Consider the following 13,362-nt stretch of genomic DNA (forward strand, 5'->3'; position numbering starts at 1 on the left):
CACACACACACACACACACACACTTTAACGTCTCACTTCAGTGGTGTAGCAGACAGCTTGAGACTCAATAGGTATTAGTTTCCCCCTCTTCTTTCTCTTGCATTTTCTTTTCCTTCTCCCTTCCTTCAGTCTTTCTCCCTTCCCACTCCTTTCTTTCTCTTCCTCAGCAACCCCTTCCTGCTCCTCTCCCTCCCTCTTCTTCCTCTATGTTTTCTTCTTTCGTGTTCCTTCCCCCTTGTCCTTCTCCCTTCTCCTTTTCTTCCCCTCCTCCTCCCCGTTCTTCTAGAATGTAGTTGCTTCTTGTTTTACGTTGATGCAGAGAGTTGGAAGGAGGAACTTTGCTTTCATGCAAGTATCTAAAGAAGTAGAGTGGCCAGTCGCCCTGGGAAACTGTGGCAAGGCAGGATGTCCTGAGACTGGATTCTCAGGTCTGGGTCCCAGCTGGGGAGGATGAGGACAATTGTCTAAGAGAGGCAAAGCACCCAAGAAGCCGGAGAGGAAACCTGTCCAGGCCATCCCATCATCAAGTGTCACATGAGATTTAAAGTCAATGCTAGAGAACTGTCCCCAGATGTCCCATAGCGTGTTTGTGGAAAGAGACCGTGGCTGTGTGGGAAAGGCATATGGGAAGGGAGAGGGCGTGTCAGCGCTCTAAGCTGAGAAAAGAAAATGGCCAATGGGCTGCACTGACAGTGCTCCACAGGAGCCCGTTTGGGGGGAGATAAAGGTCCTGATGACCTTTACGCATAGGAGCCCAATGACCTCTTGTAGTCTAGGACTGAGCACTCCTGTCCCCCACCCCCCACCCTCCCCACTCCCCAGTTTCCAGTCTCTTGGATGACACCCTAGTTTATCTGCTGACTTCTCCCTTGAATTTATGCCGCTCTTCTCCCTCTGGTGCCTGCTCGGTGCCCTGGTCCGAGCCTAGTGGCCTCTGGTCTGGCCAAGAGCATGGGAATGGCAGCAGATTCATTCCAGTGGGCATGAGCTCACCACCCACTGCCCGAGAGGTCAGCCTGCATCATTTGATGGCCTTGTTGGCAGATCATAAAAGCTGGAAATGCCTGATGAGGTCATTGTCTCCAGGCTCCAGGGCTGGACCCTGCTGGCTCCCTGGGTAGCGATGCATTCTGTTACCTCCCTGTGGTGCAGCAGAGCAAGCAGTTCCAGGTGGAGAAAGCTACTCAGCTTTCCTAGCTTCCCTGTGGGCTCTACCCTTGGCCTTGGGAAGAGAAGGCAGAGCCTCTGCCTTTGTATTGGGCAGCCTCAAGTCCTTGAGGTACTGCTGATACACCTGAGCCTTTGCCCTGTTGGGGTCCTCCCAGGAGGATTCAAGCAGCTGTCCTCTTGATACAGAGAGTGTGGAAGGGTAGAGAGTGCAAAACAGCAAGCACAGTATTACCTACTAGTGTGGGAAGCTGCCTGTCCCAGGAGCTTGGGAAGGCCCCTTCTCAGAATGGTGGCTGGCAAAGTGACCACTTCCTCCCCTGGGCTAACGTCCTAATCTGGACAGTTTGTTTGTCGGCTCCAAGCCAAGGGTCATAATTCACTGGGAATTCAAGGCTCTTGGTGCAAAGGGCAAAGTTACGAGAACATGAATTCCAGGGCAGCTGCCTGCCGCCTTCCACAGATACTATCCTACCGGCCCATCAGCAAGGCCAGGGAGTTTGAAAGCCCATCCCATCTAAGAACCTCCACTTCTTGAAGGTCACCAGGAAATGACACAGAAGGCCCTGGAGTGGTGCCTAAATACCCACAGAGTCCAAATCCCACAGCTCCAAGGGCCAGTCCCTGGGACAGGGAGGGTGCCAATCCAGCCAGCTTCTCAGAAAGAGCCGGTGTAAGCAAAGTCTTTGGAGTTCTGGTCTGTGTCCTGGCCCCAAGAGGAACGGGGCCAAGAGGTGGCCCAGTCCTTGAGTACCCTTACATTACAGTGGAGCAATGCAGAAGCTCAAGGGGACGGAAAGTAGCTTGGTCCTGTGCCTGAAGCTGGCCACATCGCCACAGAGCCTGCTTGCTGTGGCTCTAGAAGTAACTTCTGCTTTGCAGCTGCAATTAGCCAGCTGCAGTTAAAAGGCTGGAACTGAAGGGATGGCCTGGGGGAAGCCTGAGGAGATGCTCAGCTTGTGGCAGATGTTTCAAAGATGCAGGGCAATAGGCAATGGCATCTTCCAGCCAGCCATCCAAACAGAAACCTACTAGGTCAAGCACAGGCCTCCAGACCTAGCAGGGCCCTTTACACACTTCCCCTGATGGCTGGGGCATCAGATGGTCCTCGAATTCACGCTGGTCAACTTACAAGTATGGATCACTCCAGAGTTTATACAAATTGTCTGTGGGTATCAACGCCTTACATTAATTTCAGCTCACACCAGAGGCCTGTAGAGTTGGAGGTCTTTGGCGATCTTTGACATCCTCTACGTTCATTATTATTCCCATTTTTAACAGTTGAGAAAACAGGCTCAGAGTTACCCGGCTATGAAACATGTGTCTGCCCTTGCTGTCTAGATCAGCGGTTCTCAACTTTGTGTCTAGATCCCTTTGGGGGGATCAGATGACCCTTGGTTACCTAAGACCATCAGAGAGCACAGATATTTACATTATGATTCACAAAAGTAGCAAAATTACAGTTATGAAGTAGCAATGAAAGTAATTTTATGGTTAGGGATCAGCACAACATGAGGAACTGTATTAAAGGGTTGCAGCATCAGGAAGGTTGAAAACCGTCGCTCTAGATCTTCTGAAGCCAGACTGAAGTCTTTTACACTTACCTCATCCAGTCAATTGAGTTATGATGCCAAAGTACAAATTATATGTCTAAACCCAAGGTAAGCAACAGAAAGACTCCTTCAAATGTACCTGGCTCCTAGCTTTTATAAATAAAGATTTATTGGCATATACTTGTTCATTCATGGATTTTCTGTGACAGCTTTTATTAAGGGGTAGAGCTAGTCTTGCAACAGAGTCTGGAAGGCTCACAGTCTAAAGCATTTCCTACCTGGTTTTTCCTGGTCTAGAATATATATACTATGATGGACTTTCCTAAGAAAGCAGGTCACTACGGAGTGACTTCCAAACCAGGATGTCTAAGTACACATAGTAGTGTCACAAGTGACCGCAAGCATCTGTATTTAGTCAGCTGTTAGGGTCTCTAGCAGGTGGTTCATCCCAAGCACTAGAGTGTCAGCCTCAGCAGGTCCACGCTCAACCTGGCTGAGAACTCTGAGAAATAGTTATCTTAGGGTTCTGTTGCTGTGATGAAACACTATGACCGAAAACAAGTTGGAGAGGAAAAGGTTTATTCAGCGTATACTTTTACATTGTAGTCCATCATTGAAGGAAGTCAGGACAGGAACTGGAGCAGGGCAGGAATTTGGAGGCAGGAACTGGTGCAGAGGCCATGGAGGGGTGCTGCTTACTGGCTTGCTCTCCATGGCTTGCTCAGCCTGCTTTACTATAGAACCTAGGACCACCAGCCCAGGGATAGCACTACCCACAATAGACTCCATCCATCACTAATTAAGAAGATGCCTTTCAGCTGGATCTAATGGAGGCATTTTTTCAATTGAGGTTCCCTCCTTTCAGATGACTCTAGCTTGTGTGTCAAGTTGACAAGAGACTGTCCAGTACACTAGTCACCAGAGGAAGAGGCTGTTTGAGGTATGAAGTTTGGAGTGGGACAGGCTTGAGGGGACTTTCTGTGAACTTACTATGAGGGTAGAGACTCTTGGGGACCCTCACAGCTAGATGGGAAGGCATGTCCCCCCTCCCCCGCCCCAGGGTTTTGTACCATCAGCATCCTTGATGAAAATGTTAGCTACTAGTGGGTGGGAGAAAGATTGGCGAAGAGGATATCTGTGACCAAGGACTGAATAGAAGAGGATGGCTAGCACCTGATGGTCTGTGTGTGTGTGTGTGTGTGTGTGTGTGTGTTCAAGTCTGTTTCCGAGGAAAGGGAGGTGCTCCCAGGAAGCCTTTGAACTAGTCCTTCCTGGAGCTCACCTTGGAAGGTGGAAGCAGGGTTGATTTGGTCCTTAAAATAGAGATGAACAGTCCTATAAGCCGTGTGTTGGGGGAGGAGAGAGTCTAGAGTCAGGGGCTCTTTTATCTGCCCTGCTCACCTGCCCCCCAACATTCTCAGCCTCTAGTGGGGCCTTGATAATTGGTCCTGCTTGATCTTAGCCAGACACAGTGTACATAAGAGGGGATCTTGGGCCAGTTTTGGATTGGAGCAAGGGACAGCAGTGCTAGCACTGCCCCCTCATTAGGGTCCTTGCCAAGGTGGGCGGCTCTGGACTTTTTTTATAGGCGTTGGTGGCATTTCCTCCTTTGGTCCTAAGGTGGCGCTGCTGAGCAAGGGCAACCTTCACCAGCAGGACCAGAAGACATAGAAGCAAGCATCAAGCTTGGCGTGGCTCCTGGCAGGGGCCCGAGGCTCTGGACCAGTGAGAGGATGTTCGGTGGATGATTGTGCGCCGCAGATCCAGTCCCACAGCAGTCCTCCTCCTACAGCAGCTCTCGTTCTCCTACTTGGCGCGAGTGGCGTCTCTGCGGCTCAGCTGGATGTGCTCGGGCTGGTCGAGCTGGTCGCCTTTCCCAAAGGACCAGTGTCTCGTCGTATCCTCTCTTTTGCCACTCGCAGTAATCTCCATTAGCATTTTGCTTTCTTGGAGGATCGGTAGCCTCTCCAGTCTCGGCCCCACCCCGCGGAGGAGCCGCTTTGTTTCCCGCGGACTCAGAGCGCATGGCGGCCACGAGAGGGCGCCGGGGCCTGGGGCGTGCGCCTCCTAGCCTCCGCCTGCTTATCTTCCTCCCGGACTTCTGCTAGTATCTACACTGGAACATCCCTGGCACCGCTACCTTCCAGTCACTGTGACCCACGCGTGGTTCATGCTCTCCTCGGGGGGGGGGGGATTTCTCGCCACCTCCAGGACTCCCAGCTCTGTGCTCCATAAGCATTACCTACTTTATACTTTTATTGGATACCTAGACACTGATACATAGTAGGCACTCAAAGAATGTCCTTTAAAGGGCTTACTAAGTGCACATTACTTTTCTCTTTAGGACTCCCCTCCCCCCATGCCTCTTTCAGGTTTACAGAAGAAATGAATGGAAAACACTGAGTGTTTGTGTCTGCATGCACCAGTCACCAGTGATCGGCATCCACGCAGGGGGTCCATTAAATGCCCTCACTCACATATCACCACCCATATCTCCAGGCTTACATGTCAGTGTTCTGGGTTTCATGAAACTCAGCAAACGTGTGGTGCCAGAACTGCCCACTGTGATATCACGCAGCATCGACACGGCCGGTCTGAGGAGGTCTGGGAAACCTCCTGAGTTATAGATCCCATGACAAAGTACCAGCAGATCAAGCATGCCTAGACGACAGCACAGTGCAAAACTGCCCTGGCCACAGGCAGGGGACTTCCCAGGGAATTTCCCTCAGAGGTCTCACCATCCCTCCTGGCTGCTTCTGCATCTGGGAGACAGAGAAATCTGGACACGTCCTCGTGCTCGAAAGAAGAGGCACTGGGTGCTGTGGGCAAGGCTGTTCTCGCCACTGCTTTGTCTGTCTTCTCCCCATCATGGCCTCTGAACCTACGATATTAGACTTGTAGGGCACAGGGGGATCCCCAACCCATGCTCCATTTCCATTTCAGAACCCCTGTTGCGACTGGCATCTACCGATTTCACATGGGTGACATCGATTTCTGTTTACCTCAGCGCTGACCATATTTTCTGTGATTTTACTATTTCCCCAGCCTTTATAACTCAGGCTACATTGTTGTTGAGTGATTCCCTCATGTCTCCTGTTGCCACCTCTTTAGGCAGAGCCCTGGGTACCCAGAGCAGGATATGGAGTAGAGGTCCAGCATTCTTAATGGCTGTGCCCTTGGACCAGAGTAAGCCAGTTAAAACACAGGATGCTCAACTTTGAATTTTGTTAACTTTTAAGTGAAAACTTTTAAGTCTAAACATAGTCTTTTAAGTTAAGACTGTGGCAAATGCATAGTCATCCTGTCCGATGATTTGTAACCCCAAATTCAGTTTTAACTGGGCATCTTGTGTTTATAGGGCAGTCCTGCCAATGGTTCTTGACCCAGGAAGAGAGACACAGTAGAAGAAAAGTATGCAGCTCCAGATGGGGACTCGGTTCGGTTCTGTAGGAGCTGTTGTAAAATCGTTAAGTTGCAGTAGTGTTCTGGGTTCAAGGGTCACTAGGGACAAGGTCCTGCTCAGTATGGCTTGACAATAAATTCTACCTTCAATGCCTCTGAAATGTTTTTGTGTTGGGTACAGGGTGGGGACAAAGTGGACATTGAGAGGCAGTGTGTGTGGGGGGGGAGGGGTAGATACTTGAGCTTGCAGCTGTGTCCCTCCAAGAGGCTGGAGAAAGCTGTGAAGAAAGTTGTGATGAAAGGAGTTCCCAGGCTGAGAGAACAGGCGGCCCTGATATGGCAGGCACGTGGTCGCGTGGCCTGCCTTTGCGGTTGGAATGTCCCCGCATCTGAGGGAGCATCTGAGGGAGACCGGAGAGCAGCCAGGTAGGACTTGATGGGATCAGGTATCCCGGGCAATGGAGTGGTCTCCGCGCTCTCGTGCCCTATAGCTTAATCCACACTTCAAGTCCCATTCAGAATCCTGAGACAGGACTGTTTCACACAGGTGACATCGATTTCTGTTTACCTCAGCGGTGACCATATTTTCTGTGATTTTGCTATTTCCCCAGCCTTTATAACTCAGGCTACATTGTTGAGTGATTCCCTCATGTCTCCTTAACATGGGCTCTCTAGTGACAACCTTTTGCTTTTTGTGATGTCTGATATGAGTAAATTTCAATGTCCCTTTTGGAAGATACCTTATTGACTATAAAACTGTAAGTTGGAGCAGGCAGTATGGGAACATGCTGGCAATTTCAGTCCTAGGGAGGTTGAGATAGGAGGATAAAAAAGTTCTAGGTCAGCCTGTACTCTAGGGTGAGATACTCTCTCAAAAACATCCACAAAATCAAACAAAAGTATCCCCAAACCTAAGTCAGTTGTCAAGTTTCACAGTGTTATGACGACACTGTTGGTGACTGACTATGCCATGCTCATTGAGAAATCTGTTGCCTGTATTACTGTTGCTTCTTTTTTTCTCTCTGGGTATTTTATTTGTTTTTTTTTTTTTTTCTGTTGTTGTTTGAGATTTATTTATTGTTATATGTAAGTACACTGTAGCTGTCTTCAGATGCACCAGAAGAGGGCATCAGATCTCACGGATGGTTGTAAGCCACCATGTGGTTGCTAGGATTTGAACTCAGGACCTTCAGAAGAGCAGTCAGTGCTCTTAACTGCTGAGCCATCTCTCCAGCCCCTCTCTGGGTGTTTTAAAGACTTAACCTTTGGTCGTCAGCAGTACTGAGCTCCATACATGGGTTTGGATGTATTTCCCTCTGCTGACTCAGAGCTTCTCACATCCGTGCTTGGTTCTGGTCGACTCTCAGGGCTCACCGTTCCTGCCTCTTGCTTTTTTCTCTTGTACATGCTGAATCTTCTCAGCACATACTTTAAAAATGATCTATTTATCTGCTAGGTTGTATGTGTTTTTGCTTGCATAAGTTTATGTGCATCGTGTGCATACAGGAGCTCTTGGGGGCCAGAAGAGGGCGCTCACACAACTGAAGTTTCAGGTAGTTGTGAGCTGTTGTAGGAACTACACCGGGGTCCTGTGCCAGGCTGCAGAGTGCTCCCACCTCGAGCCATCGCTCCAGCGCCTCCGCACACGCTGGCCTTCTGTGTGTGTTCCATGCCCTAACTTCTGCCTTTTAGTCTTTCCTCTCTGTGTTTTCCAGTTCATTAATCTTCCTTTAGCTGGATCTGTGGCTCAGCACGCCCACCAAAATCTTAATTCCTTTACTGTTAGTTACAGACTGAACGTGGACTCTTCCTCTAACTCGCCCAAGTTTCTGCCAAGATTTTCATTGAATTCCAAGAATATATTAATATATTAGTCATGATCACCCCAAAGTCTGTTTCTAGCCATTTCCAAACTTGGATTCTGTGTGCCTATTTTTCCTATTTTTCTTTTTATTATCTTTAAAACACATTTTATTGCACTTATGAGAAGTTTACAATATGACACAAATTAACCCTTCCTTTCACATAGTTACTGATTTTATTTCCAGACTCCAATGTCCAGCTATATGCGCCTCACCTCTGGAGCCGATGGAAAACTTTGCTCCATTTCTTAGTGTGTTGGCAGACTACTTACCATTCTCCATTTTACCTTTCTTGCCTTATTTTTGAATTTTGCCCCACAGTTTCTTCCTATTCCAATTGCTCTCTGATGCCTTAAACAGATTTTTAAAATATATTTCTTTCTAGGCTTTCTTGATTGTTTCAGTGGACATTTGGTCTGAGGTGCTGTAGCCATTGTTGGGAGTTGGTTCTCTGATTAAGTGATATAAATGGGTCAGAGACTGGGGGCAGACAGAGGTAGATTGTGCCTGCTCTTCAAAGATTACTGGATACTAAAAACCAGACTCTTGCCTTTCTCCTGTGTTCCCAGACGCTTGCAGACAGAAGTGGCCTGGTGTCTGAAGGACACAGCACCAGAGATGCAGCATCCTTACCTTCTGGGTGTTTTGAGGCCCAGTCTGAGAACATCACAGTCTCTGGAAACTGGCCTAGGTTGACATAAAAAATACCTGCAGAGAAGCCTCTTTGGTGTGAGATACTTCAAGGGTCTGTGTTTTTAGTACAAGATAGTATGTGTGGAGTGTGGGGAGATTTTTGTTGTTGTCATTGCTAAAATGCTGCGTGTGGGACCAGAAGAAGAATAGTCCTGAGGAGATACACAGGGATCACAGTTCCAGCCTACACCACCCAGTTCCTGCCCCCTCTGATTACCTTATATAGGCTCCCAAAACCTCTGCTCTAGGGCTGCCTACGGCTGCGGGAAACTTTCAGGAAGCCAGCATCACCTTCTCCATCAAGGCAATGCCATCCAAGAAGGTGACCAGAAAAACCTGCAACCAGGTGTGGAATCTGCTCACATCGAAGGTACCTGTCATCAGATCCCTCTCCTGTCCTGGCTGTTCCTTCCCCCCAGGACTCCACAGTGGGGATTTTAGGGATAGAGACAGACTGGCCTCTAGAGCCTAGAGGCAAGGTCTTGTGTCTGAGTCTTAGACACCTGATGAGGTGGGGCATGACTGCACACAGGTGGTTGGTCTGACACAGATGCTGTGTCTGCAAAGCCTTCCACACCCTCCCAGGATGGCCCCGGAGAATGCGGGCACCAGTCCCCCATGTAGGAAACCTAGTGCTGGAGCACACATCCGTGCACTGCTTGGTAATGCAGCACAAGATGGTGTTGTCAGGAGATAGTGTGAACTGGGATTTCTCAACAGTATTTACCATACCCTGCCCCTTGGGTAGCCTCAGTCCTGAAGAGAGAAAACAGTGCTCCTTAGGTTAGGACATGAGGCCTCTACCAAATGCTGCTTGGAGCAGACAATCTTTTTTTTTTTTTTAAATAAGGCCCCTGTCTCCTTTTCTTATGAGAGTGGAAAGACTTTTGAGGCTCCTCCTGTGAACCCCACCATTCTCCAGGTGATAAAGCTCAAGGTCAGAGCAAGGTCACTTTCTCAGGGTTGCCTAGAGAAACGATGGAGCGAGAGGCTGGGAAACCAACCTCCTAATTGTTGATAGCCATCAGGCTGTCCTTAGCGGTACTCTTTTAGTTTTTAAAGGATGGAGCATAATAAATGGTGAAGGAAACTTTCCAACCCGCCCCCCCCAAATTACAAATAAAAGTCTTTGAAAGGCAAAAATCATACTGATGGTTAGACATTGTTCCTGGTGCCCAATGCCACGGGGGCATCTTCCGTATGACAATGACAGTAAACTGTGACTTTGTTCAAAGTATGCTGACTATGGTCAGTGCTGCTCCCTTTTGGCTGATGGGCTGCTAGTGCCAGCGCCTGCCTCCCAGGCACACACCCTGAGCCCTGTGCGTGCTGCCTTTCAATTTCAGTGTTCTTTAAATAACTCCCCCACCCCTTTCAGTCAAGGACCCTCTATGTATCTCAGGTTAGCCTAATTTGGCCAGTCTCCTGCCTCCGTTTCTTGGTGCTTTACGGATGTATGCTATGACACCCAGAAATATATCCCCCTTTCTTCTTCCGATTGATCTGCCTTTCTGGTACCTGAGAACCTTGACTGATTGGGGCTATGGAGGAGACACAGTGGGCCCCACAGGTTCCCAGACCCCAGTGCAGTGCTGTGTGAGCCTCTTTGTTACATATGTCTCACTCCAAAGATCAGACGATCTTTGATGTCCAAATAAAGAAAAAAATTGGAGGCTTTAATTAAATTTTGCCTTGCCTGGGGTGGGGGGAATCTGAAGCTCAGAACATCTTGATTTCTAAATGGCTATCCAGTAGAACCTGCAGAAACCTGTCTGTAGAACCCCTTTCCGCCATCTGCTCCCGCAAGTGACCAACACTCACTCAGGAGAGGATTCCGTTAGCCGAGACCTGCTTTCAGGCAAGGGAATGTTGGGGGCAGATCACAGGGGTGCAAGGGGTAGAAAGCCAGAGGCATACCCTACTCATGTCATTTCCTTCCACAAGGAGGATGGCTTGTTTGCGGAGACACCAAGGTGTGATGTCACACCCGTGAGCTCAGCCTGAGGGGATACCGCAGGCCTGGAGGTCCCGAGTGGGGAGAACAATTCAGCATTCAAGCATCTCTCTGGCATTCGGAAGGGTGGAGGCTGCTGTCGCCTGTGCCTGCTGCCCCTGCGTCTGTCCCTCTTCTTGGCTGATCCCATGAGCAGCTGGGAACAGTGACTGTCACATGTGGAAGGACTTGGTACGAGGAGTGACCCAGGTCTGCGCCTGTAGTCACTGTAACACATATGCACATCCGTCCAGGCATGGTACCCCACCAATGTATGCAACACAACTGACCCTGCCAGCCCTGCCAGGCTGAACTCTGACCCCGTGGAAATCCTGCCAGAGATGGAATTTCCCCTAACAAATGCTGTTCCCCACTCCCTTTATGCACTGTGTCCCCTGTTGTTACAAGCAGGCAGGTGTGGCTTCTCCGGCATGCTAGCTGGGTTTTGTCAAATTGACACGATCCTAAACATATCCCTAAACATATCCTGAAATAGGGAATCTAAATGGAAAAAATGCCTCCGTAAGATCGCCTTGTAGGCAAGCTTATGGTCCATTTTTTTTGACTGATGATTTGATGTGGTAGGGTCCTGCTCATTGTGGGCGCTGCCGTCCCAGGGCGGGTGGTCCTAGGTTGTGTAAAAAGCCAGTGTTCCTGTATGGTTTCTGCTTCTCTCAGTGATGGACTGTGACCTGAACACATAGGTGAAGTAAATCCCTTCCACCCCAAGTTGCTTTTGGTCATGGTCTTCATCACAGCAATAGAACTCTAACTAGAACATTTAGTAATCCAGTGTGTGTGTGTGTGTGTGTGTGTGTGTGCGTGTATGAGTGTATATTCATGGGGGCTGGGTTTTTGTGTAAGACTAGCTCTTGTTAAAATGATCAGTTGCCAGGTTTTTGTTGTTGTTTGTTTTATTATTTTTTTTTTTTGCCTTTTTAAAAATAGATGTTTTTGATGTCCTGTTTTAGACATCAAAACCGTTTTGAGCTAATTTTTTGGTTTAGGTGAGTGGGCACTCTGGATCCTGGTAGCCTCTACCTCGGGGTATAGACACGAGAAAAAGGAGCACGGTTTTACCAGGGAGCCCTTCCATCCTTGTATAGAAATTGGGTCATTGTCTGGTCTTCAGCCTCCTCCTATGCTAGACCAGAAATCTCATAGTTTTCACCTGTGAGCACGAGCAGCTCCAGAAACAACCGGCAGGGGGAGCTAGAGAGCCATGCTGGCGTCTGTGCCTCCAACCTTCTCTCCTGCAGGCTGCCACATCGAGGAAGTAGTTTCAGCAGGGAGGGGCCTGGAGCGGAGGGGAGGAGAGCGTGGGGACTAGGAGTGGGGTATCAGTGATCACCAAACTTCACTGCAGAACCGTCCCAGAATATCCCTGTTTCCGCTGCGCACCGAGCAAGGTGCAAACTGTCCGTAGAGTCTCCAGCCATGCTCCTGGCCAGCTCTTGCAGTCTTCACTAAGCCCCAGCCTACCTGACCCTTACTTACTTGGTCCCTAGTGTGCCCCTACCTACTCTGTAGCGAGCTGAGAGGATCACCAGGAGGAGAGCAGGCAAAAGGGAAGGGGAGGATGGTTAGGCTAAAGCCCTGGCGACAGCGGGAGACCGAGGTGATAGTGCGTGGGCTGCCATCACTTTTCTCCAGCCCCAACCAGGGCACAAGTAGAGCGAGGGACATCCCAGCAGCCCTGGAGCAAGGCAGCTTTGTGAAATTGTCCCTGTTTCTTCTGTATGCATACAGCTGTGGCAGCTGTCATCCCTGACTCATAGGCGGATGTGATATCACAGTTCATAAACCAGATGGAAGAGAAAGGAAGGGAAACGGACACTTTCTTCTCCCCTGCTGAATTCTCCACCCCAGCATCCCCGAAAGGCTCGGTACCAAGTTCAAGGCATGCTCCTCACGTGTAGCCTCGGGGTAACTCCAATGTTAGGAAATTAACTTCTGTTTAGACACTTGGACTCTACCCTACTGACTCAAGCAGGCCAAATTCTTGGCTAAGCCCTCCCCATCTATCACAGCCCCGGCTCTCCTCTAAACTCTTTTCTGGTTGAAGGTGAGTGCGCCTGCGCTTGCCCTCAGAGGCCGCCTCCTGTTCTCTTCCCGCCCTGAAGACCTCTGGCTTGCTCTCAGGTACCATTAGGCCTGAAGCCTGAGCCTGGTGGGGCTCTGTGCAATTCTCATATGGTCAGGCTAGGTTTACTCCCAGGAGGAAGTCATGGAGCAGTCAGAGGCCGGGGTTTGCTCTAATCCTTCTATTCCTTCTCCCTCATGATTTATATCCTTTAGTAGGCGATAATTCAGCCCATAGGGCTGAACCATCACAGAAGGCCTGAATTCCTGGGAACATGTAGCCTATGGCCCTGCCCTCAGCTAGGAACTGATCTCCCAACACTGCGCGGTGGCCAAGGACCATTCTGAGGCCACTGGGAGACTGTGAGCAGGGAAGCCACTTGGCAAACGGTGTGGACATTATTTATGCTACGATGAATATTCACATGCCTTAGAGTGTGGAGGTGTGAATCATGAACGACACTGGGAGACTTCAGAGGCCCTCTGCCCTCTGCCCTCTGCTCTTCCGGGAAGGGTGTGCCAGGCTCTTGCTCTCTGTCTCCTGTCAGGGAGGCTGGACTGGGTTCTCTGTGGAGGCGATTCTCCGGTAGAGAACTTGGCAATGCTCTTT

This window comes from Apodemus sylvaticus, chromosome 13 (genome assembly GCF_947179515.1).
Source record: "Apodemus sylvaticus chromosome 13, mApoSyl1.1, whole genome shotgun sequence".
NCBI classification, from domain to species: Eukaryota; Metazoa; Chordata; class Mammalia; order Rodentia; family Muridae; genus Apodemus; species Apodemus sylvaticus.